This window comes from Oncorhynchus mykiss, chromosome 2 (genome assembly GCF_057628025.1).
Source record: "Oncorhynchus mykiss isolate SJ-2025 chromosome 2, ASM5762802v1, whole genome shotgun sequence".
NCBI classification, from domain to species: Eukaryota; Metazoa; Chordata; class Actinopteri; order Salmoniformes; family Salmonidae; genus Oncorhynchus; species Oncorhynchus mykiss.
In genome coordinates, this window is record NC_143023.1 from 52,700,127 (window position 1) to 52,722,767 (window position 22,641).

The 22,641-nt window shown below is 42.0% G+C and overlaps 1 long non-coding RNA gene across 3 annotated transcripts in view; it reads right to left on the reverse strand.

The window, feature by feature from the left end:
- The window catches only part of LOC149985143 (uncharacterized), a 365,461-nt gene extending 344,720 nt beyond the window's left edge, over positions 1 to 20,741 (reverse strand). For all 3 annotated transcript variants that reach the window (XR_016487080.1, XR_016487078.1, XR_016487079.1), the window contains exons 1-2: positions 20,051 to 20,741; positions 19,619 to 19,680 (exon numbers count right to left, since the gene is read on the reverse strand). This is a non-coding gene — a long non-coding RNA (uncharacterized LOC149985143). The remainder of the gene's footprint in view (positions 1 to 19,618; positions 19,681 to 20,050) is intronic.
- Between the last annotated feature and the right edge of the window lie 1,900 nt (positions 20,742 to 22,641).

The following is a 22,641-nucleotide window of genomic DNA, read 5'->3' on the forward strand; positions in this document are numbered from 1 at the left end:
CCAGTAGATCCACTGATGACGCAATGGCCATTGCACTGCACACTGCCTTATCCCATCTGTGCAAGAGGAATACCTATGTAAGACTTGTGTTAATTGACTATAGCTCTGCCTATAACACCATAGTACCCTCCAAGCTCACCATTGGGCACAGGGTCTGAACCCCGCCCTGTGCATCTGGGTCCTGGACTTCCTGACCCCCCCCCAGATGGTGAAGGTTGGCAACAACACCTCCACTACACTGATCCTCAACACAGGGGCCCCACAAGAGTGCATGCTCAGCCCCCTCCTGTGCTCCCTGTTCACCGATGACTGCGTGGTCACCATGTCTCCAACTCAAGAAAGTTTGCAAATGACACAACAGTGGTAAACCTGATTACCAACAACAACGAGACAGCCTACAGGGAAGAGATGAGGGCCCTGGCGGAGTTGTATCAGGAAAGTAACCTCTCCCTCAATGTAAAAAAAACCCAGAAGAAGCAGATCGTGGAGTTCAGGAGACAGGGGAGGCATTGGAGAAGGTGAAAAGCTTCAAGTTCCTCGGCGTAAACATCATTGACAATCTGAAATGGCCAACCCACACAGACAGTCTGGTGAAGAAGGCGCAAAAAAGCTTTTTCAAACTTAGGAGGCTGAAGAATTTCGGCTTGGCCCCTAAGACCCTTAAAACTTCTTAGGCCTTAATCCCGTTAACGGGATCGATATGACAACAGCCAGTAAAAGTGCATGGCGCCAAATTCAAAACAACAGAAATCTCATATTTAAAATTCCTCAAACATACATGTATCTTATACCGTTTTGAAGGTAATCTTGTTGTTAAACCCACCTCAGTGTTCGATTTCAAATAGGCTTTACAGCGAAAGCACCACAAATGATTGTTAGGTCACCACCAACTCACAGAAAAACACAGCCATTTTTCCAGCCAAAGAGAGGAGTCACAAAAGCACAAATAGAGCTAAAATGAGTCACTAACCTTTGATGATCTTCATCAGACGACACTCATAGGGCTTCATGTTCCACAATACATGTATGTTTTGTTTGATAAAGTTCATATTTATATAATAAAATCTCAGTATACATTGGCGCGTTAGGTTCACTAGTTCCAAAAACATCCGGTGATATTGCAGAGAGCCAAATCATTTTACAGAAATACTCATTATAAATGTCGATGAAAATATAGATATACCTCTCCTTAATGCAATCGTTGTGTCAGATTTCAAAAAAGCAAAGCATGCAATAATCTGAGAACGGCGCTCAGGAAAAAAAATATCCACCATGTTGGAGTCGTCAGAAATCAGAAATAACATTATAAATATTCCCTTACCATTGATGATTTTCATCAGAATGCACTCCCAGGAATCTTAGTTCTACAATAAATGTTTGATTTGTTCAAGTAGCTACTTTTGTTAGGGCGTTTAGTACACAAATTCAAACGCTCGTGCAGGTCCAGCCGAACGTTGGACGAAAACTTAAAAAAGTTACATTACAGGTCGTAGAAACATTTCAAACTAAGTATAGAATCAATCTTTAGGATGTTTTATCATAAATCTTCAATAACGTTCCAACCTTAGAATTCCATTGTCTGTAGAAAAGCCATGGAGCGCAGGTCGCCATCATGTGAAATGCTTATGACCAGGACCTGGCTCTCTGCCAGACCACTGACTCAAAGAGCTCTCATCCGGCCCCACATCACAGGAGAAGCCTCATTCAAGTTTCTAAAGACGAAGCCACCTGGGAGACACACCAAACATGTGGAAGAAGGTGCTCTGGTCAGATGAAACCAAAATTGAACTTTTTGGCAACAATGCAAAACGTTATGTTTGGCGTAAAAGCAACACAGCTGAACACACCATCCCCACTGTCAAACATGGTGGTGGCAGCATCATGGTTTGGGCCTGCTTTTCTTCAGCAGGGACAGGGAAGATGGTTAAAATTGATGGGAAGATGGATGGAGCCAAATACAGGACCATTTTGGAAGAAAACCTGATGGAGTCTGCAAAAGACCTGAGACTGGGACGGAGATTTGTCTTCCAACAAGACAATGATCCAAAACATAAAGCAAAATCTACAATGGAATGGTTCAAAAATAAACATATCCAGGTGTTAGAATGGCCAAGTCAAAGTAAAGACCTGAATCCAATCGAGAATCTGTGGAAAGAACTGAAAACTGCTGTTCACAAATGCTCTCCATCCAACCTCACTGAGCTCGAGCTGTTTTGCAAGGAGGAATGGGAAAAAATTTCAGTCTCTCGATGTGCAAAACTGATAGAGACATACCCCAAGCGACGTACAGCTGTAATCGCAGCAAAAGGTGGCGCTACAAAGTATTAACTTAAGGGGGCTGAATAATTTTGCACGCCCAATTTTTCAGTTTTTGATTTGTTAAAAAAGTTTGAAATATCCAATAAATGTCGTTCCACTTCATGATTGTGTCCCACTTGTTGTTGATTCTTCACAAAAAAATACAGTTTTATATCTTTATGTTTGAAGCCTGAAATGTGGCAAAAGGTCGCAAAGTTCAAGGGGGCCGAATACTTTCGCAAGGCACTGTAGATGAATTAGCCAGATATATTTTTGGTCCAATAGCATATTTAAAATAATCCATATTCCTTGAGGATCTGTTTGCACAGTTTTCACAATTGGATCAACATTTTTATTAATTAGTATAATCACCCTTTTTGAGTTTCTTTGCCTATGACAAATATATTTCTCTCTCCCTACCCTTTTTCCACCTAACCTCATCTATATTTTTAAAGTGAATTGCCTCTAAGCAATTGATATTATATTCTTTCTCTTTTAGCCAGATAAACATCTACATTTTTTATGATCTGCTAAGCCATTACAATTGTAACTGGCTATACTTATTTCCAAGAATACATGCAGTACTGACACTTACCAAAATGATACCCAAGTTTCAATTATCTTACCACAATCATGGTTTGTAAACGTACCATTAAAAAGCACCAGGATGATTAAGTGTCCATATAGCTGTACCATAATATGTGCACTGTTCCGCATACTGTAGCTGCAACTGTGTAAACCTCCATTTGTCCTAATATTCCACCCACAAAAACCTCCCCCATGTCACTACGAACGTCAGACCAACTCTCTGACTCATGATACACCTTTGCGTCCTAAGGCAAACTCTTGGCCGGCAATTGGCGTAAGCCAGAGGGAAAAATGGGCAGTCTCATGAAAACATAATTCAATACTGCCACCCTTCACTAACACATTCAAAGCCCCGTAGGTCTATTGAATATCTATGAGGGTGCTTTATAAGAGAACTAACTAAATAACATGGAAAACAGTTATAGTATAATATAGTATAGTATAATATAGTATAATATAGTTATAGTATAACAGGTATAATAACAATAATAGATCATATCAATAGAAATAATAGTAGCACAATATTATAAATTCATGCTCATATATAGAAAGTCCTAGCAAGGCAATAAGCTATTAATTATGTCCATTACATACATATTTGATCCTCATTACATCCTATTTTCTTCCATGAAAAATGAAGAAGTAAAAAGGAACAGATTTTAACGGCCATGAATGTCTGCCAGTAAAAATGTGGAATACCTTACTAACTTAAAATCGACTGTGACAAAGCCATGCCACGATAGCCAAGAATACATGCAGTACTGACAATCCAGAGCGAGTAAACCGGTAAAACCAACCCTCTCTCCACCCATACACATTTAGTTTTTATTCCCGGGTTGTTACTCTATCACCTCGACTGTTTTACACCTATACCTATATCATTAGGGTCAAGAATATAAAAGTTCACGTAAATAGTTTATATAGAATTATAAACTGGGTGGTTCGAGCCCTGAATGCCGACTGGCTGAGAGGCGTGGTACATCAGACCGTAAAAACCATTGGTACGACAAAGCACCAATTTTTACTGTTCTAATTACGCCGGAAACCAGCTTACAATAGCAATCAGGCACCTAGGGGGTTTGTTGCACACACCACAGCCAAGGCCTGCATCCAGGCACTCCGTATTGCGGCTTGCCATGAACAGCCCCCAGCCGCGGCATATTGGCCACACACCACACACGCCCAGACCTCATCGCTTAAAAATATAATATACCTCTCACTTAGAGATGTGCTTCCATAAGCCAGTTATTGTGTTGGTTCTACCATTAACTTTAATCAGTTTATCCCAGTGTTACTATCCCTCCACACACTAATAGACCCAGTTGACAATACCCAATCCATTTGCCGGTGTGTGTCGGAGCAATAATATGTTCTTTACATTTTTAATATTGAGATTTTTAAACGTTAATAATCGATCAAATTGTAGACGGGGCAAACTGTATTCGATAGAGAAAGTCAACAAAACATGCCCCTTTTTCCCTCTTGCGTAACTATCAAAAGTGTAACGTTGTTCCAGGATGTGCCTCTTCTTCGTTTCACCAATGATTAACTTCAACCCAATTCCAAAGACTGGTGACATCCTGTGGAAGTCGTAGGAACTGTAAAATGGGCGCTATCTAATTTCCCTTGGCAAAGACAACAGGGAACTGTCAGAGGAAAACATTTTTTTTATTCTGAACAGTTTTTCCTTGGGGTTTTGCCTGCTACATAAGTTCTGTTATAGTCATAGACATAGTTATAGACATGATTGAACCAGTTTTAGAAACTTCAGAGTGTTTTCTATCCACACCTACTAATCATATGCATATAATATATTCCTGGCATGAGTAGCAGGAAGTTGAAATTGTGCACGCTATTTATCAAAAAGTGGAAATGCTGCCCCCTATATCTAAGAAGTTAAGTGACAACCACTGGTACAATTAATACTAGCCTTCAATAGTGGCTGTACTAGAGAATTTTTTTGTTTTTGTAAGAACATAGTATATGGGACTGATTTTAAGAAATATTGCTTAATTAATTTGATTAAAATGATGGTGTTTCTATTCCAAGAAAAATGAAAAACCCTCTGGCTTTCCGTTAGAAAATGGAAAGAATGGCGCTGCACATTGTTTTCGGTTGGGAGTAGGCTACAGTACTGGTTTATTTAGTTAAATAATCCCTGTGTCGTGCGGGCACATGGGAGACTGGGGTTCAATTCCTCAATGGGGAGGAAGGAGTAGGCTGTCCTTGTAAACAATAATTTGTTCTTAATTAACTAACTTGCCTAGTTAAATAAAGGTTACACTAAGAGCATAACATTTCAACCCTAATTTTATCATTTTAAGCTGACTACTACCCAAACAGAGATTAAGTGAAAAAATATATATATATATTTATCAAGACCAGTCCCAATGCTTCTCGCAAAATCGCACGAAACGGTGCTAAAATAGTTATAGGCTATTGATTCAAATCCTATTGCTTCAAATGTCAATATGCTCTTTAAATAAATAAGACATACACCACTTTTAACAGCACATTAAACAACACTAGTGAGACTCATGTCACCTATGGTAGGCCAACAGTATTTTCAAAAATATGACGGGACTCTCCTCCAATAATTACATATAAAGGATTGGAGGATATTTCTGTAATTCAGTGACATTTATTCCCATAGTAACTCGTTATGGATCCATAACTAAATAAACGTTGGCATTTTGAAAGAGTATATTTATCATTTTTTTTATTAATGAAAGCATAAAGATGCCATTATTAGTAACATTTGTAGTGGAAATTTCCTGTATTTACCAAATCATGAGAGCAAACCACACACAAGTCAGAGTTATCATAAAGTCCATCTTTAATTATATGAGCTCCATCACAACCCTGTTGATTCTGCCACGACACATTGTTTTGGTTTGAACGTGCAGACTGGCACTAAGAACAGCGGGAACGTTTCCCTAGTCAGCGCCATTATTAGTGCAATGCCCCTTAAAGTGTTGCTGTGCTACCCAGTGTGGCGGGGGTTAATAATATATCTGTGAGAATATCCAAGGGGCATTCATATAATTATAAATTAAGAATAATAATAAATCACTTTTGTTTAAAAAAATAACATTATTTTGGAGATTATTTTGTTTTCAAATAACATAAAATGGGCAAGAAAATGGCCATTCTTGAGGGGAGAGACATTGTTACTAATTTGTAAGTAAAGCTTTTTTGTTATTTAGAATTATTTGTTTATGTTTTTAGAGGGAGAGAAACCAAAAACCTACAGTCATCTCATGGGTCTCCCAGTCAAGGCCAGCACGGGTGTTGAACCAGCATCTGTAGCAACACAGCTTGCACTGCTATGCAGTGCGTTAGACAGTTGCGCCACTTAGGCACTGTACAATGTGACTGGCCGGGAGTGGGCTACAGTACTACAGTAAGAGCAAAATAATCCCAACAAATTAAAATAATAAAAACCTTAGTGTAACAATAGTTTTATAAATTAATACTGAAGTCATGCACAATTATCAGTTTCCTTTTAGGTTTATGTCGCCAATTCATTGTCAGTTAGAGACACAGTAGGACCCAAAAGCATAATCAGTGCTCTAACTCCCCCTTGCGCTGGTCTGGAGCAATGAAGTGGTGACGCAGGGTACCGTACTAAACCACAAATTACCTCGAAGTACCGCAGCTTAATCGCAAAACTTTTAGTGGAGCAACCACTGTACCAAAATCTAACTGCCTGTAGCTCAGGACCTGAAGCAAGGATATACATATTATTGATACCATTTGATAGGAAACACAAGTTTGTGGAAATGTGAAATTATGTAGGAGAATATAACACATTAGCTCAAGTAAAAGATAATACAAAGAAATAAACATGCGTTTTCTCTCATCTTTGAAATGCAAGAGAAAGCTTGTAGATCCCGTAGAGGTTAATGGTGATTCACAAACCACACAGAGGGTAAGAGCGCCTTGTAATGGTGATTCATAACCTTTTGAGAATTATGGTGTTGTATACAGTTGGCATGAGTAACTTTACTGCTTGATACCATGAATATAGAGGTGCAAACAGTGTACGACTTCACATGAAATTCATGTAAAGCCTTATAGTCGTTCCGATACATATTTCGGAGATTGGTCTTCAATTGCGGACCTGCACCTTAATCCCTAATACTCAAAAGGTTATGAATCGCCATTAGAAGGTGTCCTTTACCTTCTGTGTGGTTTGCGAATCACCATTAAAAGGTGCCTCTTAGCTGCTGTGTGGTACCACATATCGCTATGAATGCTATGAATGGCATGATTGGTACAACATTTGGACCATTTAATGGGGTGTTTTGATCAGGTGTAGGGTGTAATGTTAGCTTGAATTTGTTAGCTTGTTCCTCAGGCTTAAGGCTCAGGTATGACAACTAAGATGAATTATTTTAGAGATAGATAGATATCCTGCAGTGATCGAGGGCAGGAGAGAATAGCTCAGGAAGAAAATTAAGATATGTTATCGATAGCTGTTGCTTTGTTGTCCAAGCAGGTTCTAACCATAAATACAAATTACAATCTGAATTGGTATGTGAAGTGTCAAATCCACACTACATATTGTATATACCATTACCTGTCATCTTTCAATTTCTTAGAATATACGTAAAACAACAATTGTGATTAAAGTCTATGGCTCTTTAATTATTGCATTTCTTCAATAGGACTTCTCTCTGCTGTCTGTTTCCTGAAAGATGTTGATGACATCATTCCCACTCAAGCACAAACTTAAACACGAAACCCTCCTGTCCATCTTCAATACCATAAACAACACACTCACATTAATATCCCAATAGACACATAGGGTGATTTGTGCTCATATTCAGTTAAAATGCATTCCCTGGTTGGCATGAATCTTCAATTAGAACATTTTACTGACTCATCATCTCTGATCAAGTTATTCCACCAATGATTGAGAGAAATGTATATATTTTTTATTTTTTATTGTTCAGAACATTTTAACATTTCTTAATGGAAACTGAAAACTAAGGAAGACTTTACAGAAAATATTACCTAGGGGTCTCAAGTCTACAGCCTACACAAGTCTTTAAATTAAATACATTCGATTGCAGTTTTGTGCTAAAGGTTATTACACAAGAACATGTTAAATCAAATCAAATTGTATTTGTCACATACACATGGTTAGCGAAATGCTTGTGCTTCTAGTTCTGACAATGCAGTAATAACCAACGAGTAATCTAACCTAACAATTCCACAACTACTACCTTATAAACACAATTGTAAAGGGATAAAGAATATGTACATAAAGATACATGAATGAGTGATGGTACAGAACGGCATAGGCATGATGCAGTAGATGGTATAGAGTACACTATATACATATGAGATGAGTAATGTAGGGTATGTAAACATAAAGTGGCATAGTTTAAAATGGCTAGTGATACATGTATTACATAAAGATGGCAAGATGCAGTAGATGCAGCTAGATGCAGCAGTTTAAATGAGTACAGTATATGCAAATACATATGAGATGAGTAATGTAGGGCATGTAAACATTATATTAAGTGGCATTGTTTAAAGTGGCTAGTGATACATTTTTACATACATTTCCATCAATTCCATTATTAAAGTGGCTGGAGTTGAGTCGGTATGTTGGCAGCAGCCACTCAATGTTAGTGGTGGCTGTTAAACAGTCTGATGGCCTTGAGATAGAAGCTGTTTTTCAGTCTCTCGGTCCCTGCTTTGATGCACCTGTACTGACCTCGCCTTCTGGATGATAGCGGGGTGAACAGGCAGTGGCTCGGGTTGTTGTTGTCCTTGATGATCTTTATGGCCTTCCTGTGTCATCGGGTGGTGTAGGTGTCCTAAAGGTAGTATTGTTAACCTATGCCTAATACCGTATCTTAATATGTGTATCGTTTAAAAAATGCATTTCCTGTCATTTTTGATCAATATTCACTAAAACTCTCCTTCACAATGCCCAAGATAAGTGAATAGGTTACGTGAAAGTGAAAGTATGAAAGCTATCTACTTGTAAGAACATACATAAAACTAGTGGAACTTGCTATTACATTGAAATTGCGATGTGGAACTTCATAACAATGGGCATTTTCCAGACAAAGTTGAATGGTACAGTTCAATTCTTGTCAAATGCGTGTGGTTTATATAATATATATCTATATTGTTTTCAGCAATAGTAGCAGTTTTTATTCAATTTATGAGAAGGTGTTTAAAGCTGGTCGCTCGCACGGGTCCGCATATCGACACGCCAAAGTTCCTCCACTGAAGGTCAAACCCCCACTATGCAATGCGGCTTGCCGCTCAAGAAACGCTAGTGGACCAATGAGCGATTGCCGACTATCGGGTTGCCGATTGTCTGCTGCTGGAGGCCCGACTACGGCAAGCCGCTGACCGCGTGCCACCCAAAAACGCTGGCGGACCGACAGGTCATTGTTAGCTGGGCTGGTATTTCTAATGTACTACCAAGGTAAGCTTTCGGTTGTATTAAGTTATTGCTACAGGGGCAATAACAGCGTGATTGTAGCACATTCACTAACGCTTTAGTTGTAGTAGCTATGTTGGCTTATTGGTGCTCTTCCATACCGTCCCTAGGAGGGCTGCGTCACTTGAGTGGGTTGAGTCACTGACGTGATATTCCTGTCTGGATTGACGCCCCCCCTTGGGTTGTGCCGTGGCAGAGATCTTTGTGGGCTATACTCGGCCTTGTCTCAGGATGGTAAGTTGGTGGTTGATGATATCCTTCTAGTGGTGTGGGGGCTATGCTTTGGCAAAGTAGGTGGGGTTATATCCTGCCTGTTTGGCCCTGTCCGGGGTTATCGTCGGATAGGGCCACAGTGTCTCCCATCCCTCCTGTCTCAGCCTCCAGTATTTATGCTCAGTAGTTTATGTGTCAGGGGGCTAGGGTCAGTCTGTTATATCCGGAGTATTTCTCCTGTCTTATCCAGTGTCCTGTGTGAATTTAAGTGTGCTCTCACTAATTCTCTCTTTCTCTCTTTCTTTCTCTCTCTCGGAGGACCTGAGCCCTAGGACCATGCCTCAGGATTACCTGGCCTGATGACTCCTTGCGGTCCCCAGTCCACCTGGCTGTGCTGCTGCTCCAGTTTCAACTGTTCTGCCTGCGGCTATGGAACCCTAACCTGTTCACCAGACTGCTACCTGTCCCAGACCTGCTGTTTTCAACTCTCTAGAGACAGCAAGAGCGGTAGAGATACTCTGAATGATCGGCTATGAAAAGCCAACTGAAATTACTCCTGAGGTGCTGACCTGTTGCACCCTCGACAACCGCTGTGATTATTATTATTTGATCCTGCTGGTCATCTATCTCCACCCGGCACAGCCAGAAGAGGACTGGCCACCACTCATAGCCCAGTTCCTCTCTGGGTTTCTTCCTAGGTTCTGGCCTTTCTAGTGAGGTTTTCCTAGTAACCGTGCTTCTACAACTGCATTGATTGCTGTTTGGGGTTTTAGGCTGGGTTTCTGTACAGCACTTTTAGATATCAGCTGATGTAAGAAGGGTTTTATGAGTTTAATTTGATTTGACTATGACTCAAGCTAATATGGAGACAACAATCTAGGCTGTGTGTAGTGGTTATGATATGATGGTTTGGCTTGGAAAGATGTTTTGGCCTGTTCACACAGCCTGGTCTCATAGACTAGATGTAGCATAGTAAATGTTACTTTAGCATTTTAGCAAATTAGTAACCTTTCAATTACTTACTAATTTTTAGCTACTTTGCAACTACTTAGCAAGTTAGCCCCTTTAAGCTTACCCTTCCTCTAACCTTAAACTTAACCCTTTCACTTAACTCAACCTAAAACCGAATCCCTAGCCTAGCTATCATTAGTCAGATAGCTGAAGTTAGCATTAGCCACCTAGGCATCTAGCTAACGTTAGTCACAACAATAGGTATTTGGTAAAATATATGTTTTACAAATTCCCAAAATGGATGATGGACATCCACAAATTAATAGATACAGTGCATTCGGAAAGTATTCAGACCCCTTCACCTTTTCCAAATTTTGTTATGTGCCAGCTTTTTTCAAAATTGACCTCAGGTGCATCCTGTTTCCATTGATGATCCTTGAAATGTTCCTACAACTTGATTGGAGTCCACCTACGGTACATTCAATTGATTGGAAATGATTTGGAAAGGCAAACATCTGTCTACATAAGGTCCCCCAGCCGACAGTCCATTTCAGAGTAGAAACCAAGCCACGAGGTCGAAGGAATTGACTGTAGAGCTCCAAGTTAGGATTGTGTTGAGGAACAGATCTGGGGAAGGGTACCAAAACAATTCTGCAGCACTGAAGGTCCCCAAGAACACAGTGGCCTCCATCATTCTTAAAAGGAAGAAATTTGGAACCACCAAGACTCTTTCTAAAGCTGACTGCCCGGCCGCACTGAGCAATGGGGTGAAAACCTTGGTGAAAACCTGCTCCAGAGCACTCAGGACCACTGGGATTAAGGTTCACCTTCCAACAGGACAATGACCTTAAGCACACAGCCAAGACAACTCTGCAGGAGTGTCTTCGGGACAAGTCTCAATGTCCTTCCATCCTGACAGAGCTTGGGAGGAGCTGCAGAGAAGGAGAGAAACTCCTCAAATACAGTGGTGCCAAGCTTGTAGAACACTCAAGGCTGTAATTGCTGCCGAAAGGTGCGTCAACAAAGTACTGAGTAAAGGGTCTGAATAATTATGTACAGTTGTCAGAAGTTTAAATGTATTTGGCTAAGGTGTAAGGTGTATTTAAACGTACGACTTCAACTGTACATGTACATATTACCTGTACATATTACCTCAATTACCTTGACTAACCTGTACAAACCTGTGTTTTATGAGTGGTCTGAGGCATAACAAGCGTTTTCAAGTGCAACTTTAGTAACAATGGTAACAAGCTGGAAACAAGCTCAGAGATTTAACGATGCTACTACGAAGGTTCTAACGATTAAATTAGCCTTAACATGCTTTGGGAAACGGGGCCCTGGGCCTAAGTGTTATTTACAACTGCCTAAATTTAAATATACTGCATATCATTTAAAACACATGGCAGATTGTCTACGAAGTAGGTCTGTGAGAGAATAGATTTGTGTAAACTAATATAATGAAAATGTATTTTCTTATAGGAGGGATGCTACTTTGTCTCTCGACATCCATACTCAATTTTGTGGACCAATGTGGATGTTAGTGTCACGACTTCCGCCGAGGTTGGCTCTCCTGCCCGTTCGGGCGGTGCTCGGCGGTCGTCGTCACTGTCCTACTAGCCACTACCGATCCCTTTTCGTGTATCTGTTGGTTTTGTCTGATTGGTTGCACCTGTGTGTTGTTTAGTTAATTAGTGTCTGTATATAATGTAGGTTGTCCCACCCTTGTTTTGTGCGGGATTGTTTATGTTGTCATTCATTTCGTCTATCAGTGTTTTTGTGTTTCTTATTCTCCGGTTAGTCTGTTATCCTGTGTTGGATAATTTCACCCTGTGTGTGTTTGGGTTGACCGTGTTTTGTTCACCGGAGAATAAACTCTATATCGCTATATAGGCTGGGGTTGGAGCCGTGCTGTCCCAACGCTCGGGGCGTGACATCCAAACTCCTTCCGTGTGCTTTTTTTTCGAGCAAGCTCAGCCCAGCGGAGCGAAACTATGATGTGGGATCTGGACTGGCCATCGTAATCTTAAGTACATCCGGGCAGCTAAGAGACTAAATCCACGTCAGGCTAGATGGGCCATGTTTTTTACTAGGTTCCAGTTTACCCTCACATATCGGCCAGGCTCCCAAAACACCAAAGCTGACGCACTGTCTCGCCTCTATGATACCGAGGAACGGTCAGTAGATCCAACTCCCATCATTCCACCGTCATGTCTCGTGGCACCGGTGGTATGGGAGGTGGACGCTGAGATAGAGAGGGCCTCACGGTCAGAACCGGCTCCTCCTAACTGTCCAGTAGGGACTAAGTACGTGCCGAGGGTAGTCCGGGACAAGCTGATTAGGTGGGCTCATACTCTTCCCTCCTCGGGTCATCCTGGTATTAAGAGGACAGTGCAGAGTCTGAGAGGGAGATACTGGTGGCCCACATTGGCTAAAGACGTGAGATTTTATGTCTCCTCCTGCTCAGTGTGTGCTCAGAGCAAGGCTCCTCGGCACCTACCTAGAGGGAAATTACAACCCCTCCCCGTTCCACAACGGCCGTGGACACATTTATCGGTGGATTTTCTTACCGACCTTCCCCCGTCCGAGGGAAGTACTACGATCCTGGTCGTTGTGGATCGGTTTTCTAAGTCCTGTCGTCTCATTCCGTTGCCCGGTCTTCCTACGGCCCTGCAGACTGCTGAGGCTTTGTTTACCCATGTCTTCCGGCACTATGGGGTGCCTGAGGACATCGTCTCTGATCGGGGTCCCCAATTCACGTCCAGAGTGTGGAGGGCGTTTATGGAGAGACTGGGGGTCTCGGTTAGCTTAACCTCAGGTTTTCACCCCGAGAGTAATGGGCTGGTGGAGCGCGTTAACCAGGATGTGGGCAGGTTTCTGCGGTCCTATTGCCGGGACCGGCCTGGTGAGTGGGCTAGGTATGTTCCATGGGCCGAACTAGCCCAGAACTCCTTACGCCACTCCTCTACTAACTTGTCTCCTTTTGAGTGTGTGTTAGGTTACCAGCCGGTCCTGGCTCCATGGCATCAGAGTCAGACCGAGGCTCCTGTGGTGGAGGAATGGGTACAGCGCTCCAAGGACACCTGGAAAGCCGTTCAGGACTCATTACGTTTAGTGGGAGAACGGCAGAAGAGGAGCGCTGACCAACACCGCAGTGAGACCCCCGTGTTTGCACCGGGGGACAGGGTCTGGCTCTCGACCCGAAACCTGTCTCTCCGCCTGCCCTGTCGGAAGCTGGGGCCGCAGTGTGTGGGGCCGTTCAAAGTCCTGAGGAGAATAAACGAGGTGTGTTATAGGTTACAACTTCCTAGGTATTACCGTATTATATTACCGTATGTGTCTCTCCTCAGGCCGGTGGTGGCTGGTCCCCTGCAAGAAGGTGAGGTGTCTGAGGTCCCTCCGCCCCCTCTGGACATCGAGGGGCCCCCGGCGTATACAGTTTGAGGCATTCTGGATTCGAGACGCCGGGTGGGGGGCCTACAGTACCTCGTGGACTGGGAGGGGTACGGCCCGGAGGAGAGATGCTGGGTTCCGGTGAGGGACATTTTGGACCCTTCTCTCCTGATAGATTTCCACCGCCTCCACCCGGATCGCCCAGCACCTCGTCCTCCGGGTCGTCCTCGGGGACGGTGGCGGCGCGCTGCGGGAGCCGCGCGTCAGGGGGGGGTACTGTCACGACTTCCGCCGAGGTTGGCTCTCCTGCCCGTTCGGGCGGTGCTCGGCGGTCGTCGTCACCGTCCTACTAGCCACTACCGATCCCTTTTCGTGTATCTGTTGGTTTTGTCTGATTGGTTGCACCTGTGTGTTGTTTAGTTAATTAGTGTCTGTATGTAATGTAGGTTGTCCCTCCCTTGTTTTGTGCGGGATTGTTTATGTTGTCATTCATTTCATCTATCGGTGTTTTTGTGTTTCTTATTCTCCGGTTAGTCTGTTATCCTGTGTTGGATAATTTCACCCTGTGTGTGTTTGGGTTGACTGTGTTTGTTTTGTTCACCGGAGAATAAAACTTTATATCGCTATCTGCTCTCTGCGCCTGATTCCACCCACCTTGATTAGACGTGACAGTTAGATTATAAAATTATAGAAACTGGAATGAGTGAGAAATCACTATCTTCAGTTCCTGTACAGTCCCATAAAGCTTGGAAAAGCCTGTTCCCTAGAGTCAAAGTGTGAAAGAAAACCAATAGTTTATGACATTTTATCCATTTCACTATCACACAGGTGGACAGTAGAGCAATCTCCCCCTACTCTCTTCCTCTTTCTCCAGCTTCACACAATACCCCACCTGTATGCCCTTTAGAACTTTGTGAACCCATTTCAAAAGAGGGTCTGCTTCTTACGGTGCTTGCTCTTGTATCTCCCTCCCTGGTGGCCCGGCTGAAATGTCATGGATGGGATGGCAAGATGAGGTCTGTGTTGTGGTCAATGTCATCACCTCAAGACCAGAACAATAACTTTGGTGAAGTAATGAGAGTTGAAATGGTAAGAGGAGCTTCTATCAAGTTAGAAAACCATAGTGGAGAAAGTCAACAAGTGCCTATGGAGGGTTTGCTCACAATAATGTAAAAACAACATTCAACCAGGAAAAGTATTACAAGAGGCGGAAAGAACGAGACGTGCTGCATGACAACCTGTAGTGGTCTCTTTATCAGTTAAAGGAAAAGGAGAGAAAGAAAAGAGAGACAGAGGTGAGACCTTTCTATTGACATCCAATCAACAATAACTGCTCATAAAAAATCCAAAATCAACACGATGCTGAGATTTGACCTGGCACTTCAAGTAATATAATTTCTATATTGATGTTCTTATTGGCAGGTAAATCCTTAGGGAGGATGTATAAATTTTTTTATGAGCATGGCCTTATTTCTGATACAGCGTATTGGATGACTGTCATTCATATTCCATTCACCCAGCTCAATGTACAGTGCTTTGCAAAAGTTTTCATCCCCCTTAGCAATTTTCCTTTTTTGCTGCATTACAACCTGTAACTTAAATTGAATTGTTTTGGGATTCCATGTAATGGACATACACAAAATAGTCCAAATTGGTGAAATGAAAAAAATTACTTGTTAAAAAAACAGAAAAGTGGTGCGTTCATATGTATTCACCCCCTTTGCTATGAATCCCTTAAATAAGATCTGGTGCAACCAATTACCTTGAGAAGTCACATAATTAGTTAAATAAAGTCCTCCTGTGTGCATTCAAAGTGTCACATTATCCGTCACATGATCTCAGTATATATACACCTGTTCTGAAAGGCCCCAGAGTCTGCAACACCACTAAGCAAGGTGCACCACGAAGACCAAGGAGCTCTCCAAACAGGTCAGTGACAAAGTTGTGGAGAAGTACAGATCAGGGTTGGGTTAAAAAAAATAATAGAAACTTTGAACATCCCAAGGAGCACTATTATTAAAAAATGTTAAGAATATGGCCCGACAACAAACCTGCCAAGAGAGGATTGCCCACCAAAACTCACGGACCAGGAAAGGAGGGCATTAATCAGAGAGGCAACAAAGAGACCAAAGATAACCCTGAAGGAGCATTAAAGCTCCACAGTGGAGATTTGAGTATCTGTCCATAGGACCACTTTAAGACATGCACTCCACAGAGCTGGGATTTACAGACGAGTGAACAGAAAAAAGCCTTTGCTTAAAGAAAAAAATAATCAAACACGTTTGGTGTTTGTCAAAAGGAATGTGGGAGACTCCCCAATCATATGGAAGAAGGCAATCTGAGACTAAAATGTAGCTTTTTGGCTAACAAGAAAAACACTCTGCCTGGCGCAAATCCAACACCTCTCACCACCCCGAGAACACCATCCTCACAGTTAAGCATGGTGGTGGCAGCATCATGCTGTGGGGATGTTTTCCATCGGCAGGGACTGGGAAACTGGTCAGAATTGAAGGAATGATGAATGTCACTAAATACAAATTCTTGAGGTAATCCTGTTTCAGTCTTCCAGAGATTTGAGACTGGGATGGAGGTTCACCTTCCAGCAGGATAATAACCCTAAGCATACTGCTAAAGCAACACTTGAGTAGTTTAAGGGGAAACATTAAAATGTCTTCGAATGACTAAGTCAAAGCCCAGACCTCAATCCAATTGAGAATCTGTGGTACGACTTAAACATTGCTGTACACCGGCGGAACCCATCCAACTTGAAGGAGCGGGGCAGTTATGCCTGGAAGAATGGGCAAAAACCCCAGTGGCTAGATGTGCCAAGCTTATAGAGACATACCCCAAGAGCTGTAATTCCTGCAAAAGATGGCTCGAACAAAGTATTGAATTTGGGGGGATGAATAGTTTTGCAAGCTCAAGTTCTGTTTTTTTAGTATTTTTCTTGTTTGTTTCACAATAAAAAATATTTTGCATCTTCAAAGTGGTGTTGTGTAAATCAAATGACACAACCCTCCAAAAAAATACATTTTTTCCAGGTTATAAGGCAATAAAATGGGAAAAATTCCAAGAGGGGTAAATTCTTTCACATGCCACTGTAGCAGCAATGTAAAAAAAAAGAGGCGGATGGGGGGTGAATTCAATTTGTCCGGATAGCCATTTGATTAGCTATTCAACAGGCTTGGGAGTGTAGAAGCGGTTAAGAAGCCTTTTGGACTTAGACCTGGCGCTCTGGTACCGCTTGCCGTGCGGTAGCAGGGAGAACAGTCTATGACTTGTGTGGCAGGAGTCTTTAGCCATGTTTAGGGCCTCCTCTGACATTGCCTGGTATAGAGGTCCTGAATGGCAGGAAGCTTGGCCGCAGTGATGTACTGGGCCACATGCACTACCCTTTGTAGTGCCTTGCGGTCTGAGGCCGAGCGCTTGCCATACCAGGCGGTGATGCAGCCAGTCAGGATGCTCTTGATGGTGCAGCTGTAGAACATTTTGAGGATCTGAGGACCCATACCAAATCTTTTCAGTCTAATGAGGGGGAATAGGCGTTGTTGTGCCCTCTTCACAATTGTCTTGGTGTGTTTGGACCATAATAGTTAGTTGGTGATGTGGACACCAAGGAACTTGAAGCTCTCAACCTGCTCCACTACAGCCCTGTCGATGAGAATGGTGGCATGCTTGGCCCTCCTTTTCCTGTGTCCACGATCATCTCCTTTGTCTTGATCACGTTGAAAAAGAGGTTGTTGTCCTGGCACTTCCAGGTCTCTGACTTCCTCCCTATAGGCTATGTCATCGGCAAACTTAATGACGGTGTTGGAGTTTTGCTTGGCCATGCTGTCATGGGTGAACAGGAAGCACAGGAAGGGACTAAGCACACACCCCTGAGGAGCCCCCGTGTCGAGGATCAGCATGGCATGGTTGCCTACCCTTACTACCTGGGGGTGGCCCGTCAGGAAGTCCAGAATCCATTTACAGAGGGAGGTATTTAGTCCCAAAGTCCTTAGCTTAGTGATTAGCTTTGAGGGCACTATGGTGTTTAACACTGAGCTGTAGTCAATTAATAGCATTCTCACATAGGTGTTTCTTTTGTCCAGGTAGGATACGGCACTGTTGCGTGCAATAGAGATTGCGTCATCTATGGATACTTTGGGGCCGTATGCAAATTGGAGTGGGTCGAGGGTTCCTTGGACGACGGTGTTGATGTGAGCCATGACCAGCCTTTCAAAACACCTCAAAGCACCAGCACTTCATGGCTACAGACGTGAGTGCTATGTCTCGGTAGTCATATAGGCAGGTTACCTTAGCTTTCTTGGGCACAGGGACCATGGTGGTCTGCATGAAACATGTAGGTATTGCTCACTCGGTCAGGGAGAGGTTGAAAATGTCAGTGAAGACACTTGCCAGTTGGTCCACACATGCTCTAAGTACACGTCCTGGTAATCCGAGAAAGCACATTGTGACATCTTGTGTGCTATCAGAGACTTACACCTGAGAACAAAAGACCAGGCCTTCCGAACTGGGCTCAACAGAGATACCCAACGAAGACCTTTAACACATAAATACATGCATTACGCTTCTTACCCATAAGAGCAACAGTTTAGGAAAGGTATTAAGACTAAACTAAGCGTAGTTTACAAATGTATCCAAGTGTTGTTTCTTTTTCTCTCTCTATCTTCAAATCTCCATCTTGTGTAACCTGTCATATTGTGTTGTTTTGCTAGGGACTTGTTGTCATCATGTTACATTTTTAATCAATAACCTATGCCATGTGTGTATGTGAATCTTATGTTGTCATTTCGCTTGTTAGTAAATAAACTCAATTTGTGTGGTACGGAATGATTAGTCTCCGACGTTCAGTATGAGACTGATATGAGGAAATTATTAATTAGTGACTTATGATATTGATATATTCTTGAGTAAATTTGGGAAACGGTAACTCATTAAGCAAACTTTTCCCATGGTGCCCCAGTTAATTGTTTTAAACCAGATTAATTTAATAGAGTAATAATTCAACATAGGAGGTAATTATTCAAATTAATAGCAGTCATCACATTAATGACAGTCACGTCACAACAGTACCTTTCCAAATCATGTCCAATCAATTTAATTGACCACGGGTGGAGTCCAATCAAGTTTGAGAAACATCTCAAGAATGATCAATGGAAACAGGTTGCACCTGAGTCTCATAGCAAAGGGTCTGATATTTTTTAAACAATGTAGGACGTATAAAGTTGTGATAATGGTCCATTGTTTAGCTAGCTACATGTCTTAACAATAGACTCAACTAATTTTGACAAAGTATTTTCATTTCAAGTTAGTGTGCTAGCGAAACATCTGCTCCAGCCATAATCACCACACAAAAATAAAGAGCTAACACTGCCCAATGTGTGTCATAAGGGACACACATCACTTAACCTTTCTGATCTCCCCATCCCGGATCCGGGATCGTGAATACAGACTCAAGCTCATTACCATAACGCAACGTTAACTATTCATGAAAATCGCAAATGAAATGAAATAAATATGCTAGCTCTCAAGCTTAGCCTTTTGTTAACAACACTGTCATCTCAGATTTTCAAAATATGCTTCTCAACCATTGCAAAACAAGCATTTGTGTAACAGTACTGATGGCTAACGTAGCATTTAGCATTAGCATTCAGCTGGCAACATTTACACAAAAAAACAGAAAAGCATTCAAATAAAATCATTTACCTTTGAAGAACTTCAGATGTTTTCAATGAGGATACTCTCAGATAGCAAATGTTCAGTTTTTCCTGAAAGATTATTTGTTTAGGACAAATCGCTCCGTTTTCTGCGTCACGTTTAGCTATGAAAAAACCCCTGTATCCAGGATTGTGTAAATCTATCAGCAAGCTCATTAGCATAACACAACGTTAACTATTCATGAAAATCGCAAATGAAATGAAATAAATATGCCATCTCTCAAGCTTAGCCTTTTGTAAACAACACTGTCATCTCAGATTTTCTAAATATGCTTCTCAACCATAGGAAAACAATCATTTGTGTAAAAGTAGCTAGCTAGCGTTAGCATTTAGCGTTAGCATTTAGCGTTAGCATTAGCGTTAGCATCCAGCACGCAACATTTCAACAAAAACATAAAAGCCTTCAAATAAAATCATTTACCTTTGAAGAACTTCTGATGTTTTCAATGAGGATACTCTCAGTTAGATAGCAGATGCTCAGTTTTTCCAAAAAGATTCTTTGTGTATTAGAAATAGCTCCGTTTTATACATCACATTTGGCTACCAAAAAAAAACCCTGAAAATTCAGTCCTCAAAACGCGAACATTTTTCCAAATTAACTCCATAATATCGACTGAAAACATGGCAAACGTTGTTTAGAATCAATCATCAAGGTGTTTTTCACATATCTCTTCATTGATACATCGTTCTTGGACACATGGTTTCTCCCCTGAATCAAATGGTAAAGTAAAAGCAGCTGGCAATTGCGCACCGAATTCCACGCAGGACACCAGGCGGACACTTGGAAAATGTAGTCTCTTATGGTCAATCTTCCAATGATATGCCTACAAATACGTCACAATGCTGCTAAGACCTTGGGCGAACGACAGAAAGTGTAGGCTCATTCCTTGCGCAATCACAGCCATATAAGGAGACAATGGAAAACAGAGCTTCAGAAATTCTGCTAATTCCTGGTTGATGCATCATCTTGGTTTCGCCTGTAGAATGAGTTCTGGCACTTACAGACAAAATCTTTGCAGATTCTGAAACTTCAGAGTGTTTTCTTTCCAAAACTGTCAAGAATATGCATAGTCGAGCATCTTTTCGTGACAAAATATCGCGCTTAAAACGGGAACGTTTTTTATCCAAAAATGAAATAGCGCCCCTAGAGATCTAACAGGTTAACCTATCAGGGGAGAAGACGAGTCCAGGTAGTCAATCCATGCTACCCAAAAAATCTTGCACTGTTAACACTGCACAAACACTAACTTGATGTCCCAACAATGAGCAAAGCAGGAACTCCAACCGGAACAGGGGATGGAGATAAACTTTGGGCCTCTCTCCACTGCAGCACCAACCAACCCGACTTCCACACCAACACAAATCACAGGCGTGTAACCAAAGAAAGTAGCAACAGGCAGTATACAAATGTCACATACTTCGTACGTGTAGCACACCATGTAACTCCCAATCAAAGTAGTGCCCACAACATAACCCCATATACAGTGCCTTGCGAAAGTATTCGGCTCCCTTGAACTTTGCGACCTTTTGCCACATTTCAGGCTTCAAACATAAAGATATAAAACTGTATTTTTTTGTGAAGAATCAACAACAAGTGGGACACAATCATGAAGTGGAACGACATTTATTGGATATTTTAAACTTTTTTAACAAATCAAAAACTGAAAAATTGGGCGTGCAAAATTATTCAGCCCCTTTACTTTCAGTGCAGCAAACTCTCTCCAGAAGTTCAGTGAGGATCTCTGAATGATCCAATGTTGACCTAAATGACTAATGATGATAAATACAATCCACCTGTGTGTAATCGGGGCGGCAGGGTAGCCTAGTGGTTAGAGCGTTGGACTAGTAACCGGAAGGTTGCGAGTTCAAACCCCCGAGCTGACAAGGTACAAATCTGTCGTTCTGCCCCTGAACAGGCAGTTAACCCACTGTTCCCAGGCCGTCATTGAAAATAAGAATTTGTTCTTAACTGACTTGCCTGGTTAAATAAAGGTAAAATAAAAATAAATAAAAATCAAGTCTCCGTATAAATGCACCTGCACTGTGATAGTCTCAGAGGTCCGTTAAAAGCGCACAGAGCATCATGAAGAACAAGGAACACAGCAGGCAGGTCCGAGATACTGTTGTGAAGAAGTTTAAAGCCGGATTTGGATACAAAAACATTTCCCAAGCTTTAAACATCCCAAGGAGCACTGTGCAAGCGAAAATATTGAAATGGAAGGAGTATCAGACCACTGCAAATCTACCAAGACCTGGCCGTCCCTCTAAACTTTCAGCTTATACAAGGAGAAGACTGACCAGAGATGCAGCCCATGATCACTCTGGATGAACTGCAGAGATCTACAGCTGAGGTGGGAGACTCTGTCCATAGGACAACAATCAGTCGTATATTGCACAAATCTGGCCTTTATGGAAGAGTGGCAAGAAGAAAGACATTTCTTAAAGATATCCATAAAAAGTGTTGTTTAAAGTTTGCCACAAGCCACCTGGGAGACACACCAAACATGTGGAAGAAGGTGCTCTGGTCAGATGAAACCAAAATTGAACTTTTTGGCAACAATGCAAAACGTTATGTTTGGCGTAAAAGCAACACAGAAGATGGTTAAAATTGATGGGAAGATGGATGGAGCCAAATACAGGACCATTCTGGAAGAAAACCTGATGGGAGATTTGTCTTCCAACAAGACAATGATCCAAAACATAAAGCAAAATCTACAATGGAATGGTTCAAAAATAAACATATCCAGGTGTTAGAATGGCCAAGTCAAAGTCCAGACCTGAATCCAATCGAGAATCTGTGGAAAGAACTGAAAACTGCTGTTCACAAATGCTCTCCATCCAACCTCACTGAGCTCGAGCTGTTTTGCAAGGAGGAATGGGAAAACATTTCAGTCTCTCGATGTGCAAAACTGATAGAGACATACCCCAAGCGACTTACAGCTGTAATCGCAGCAAAAGGTGGCGCTACAAAGTATTAACTTAAGGGGGCTGAATAATTTTGCACGCCCAATT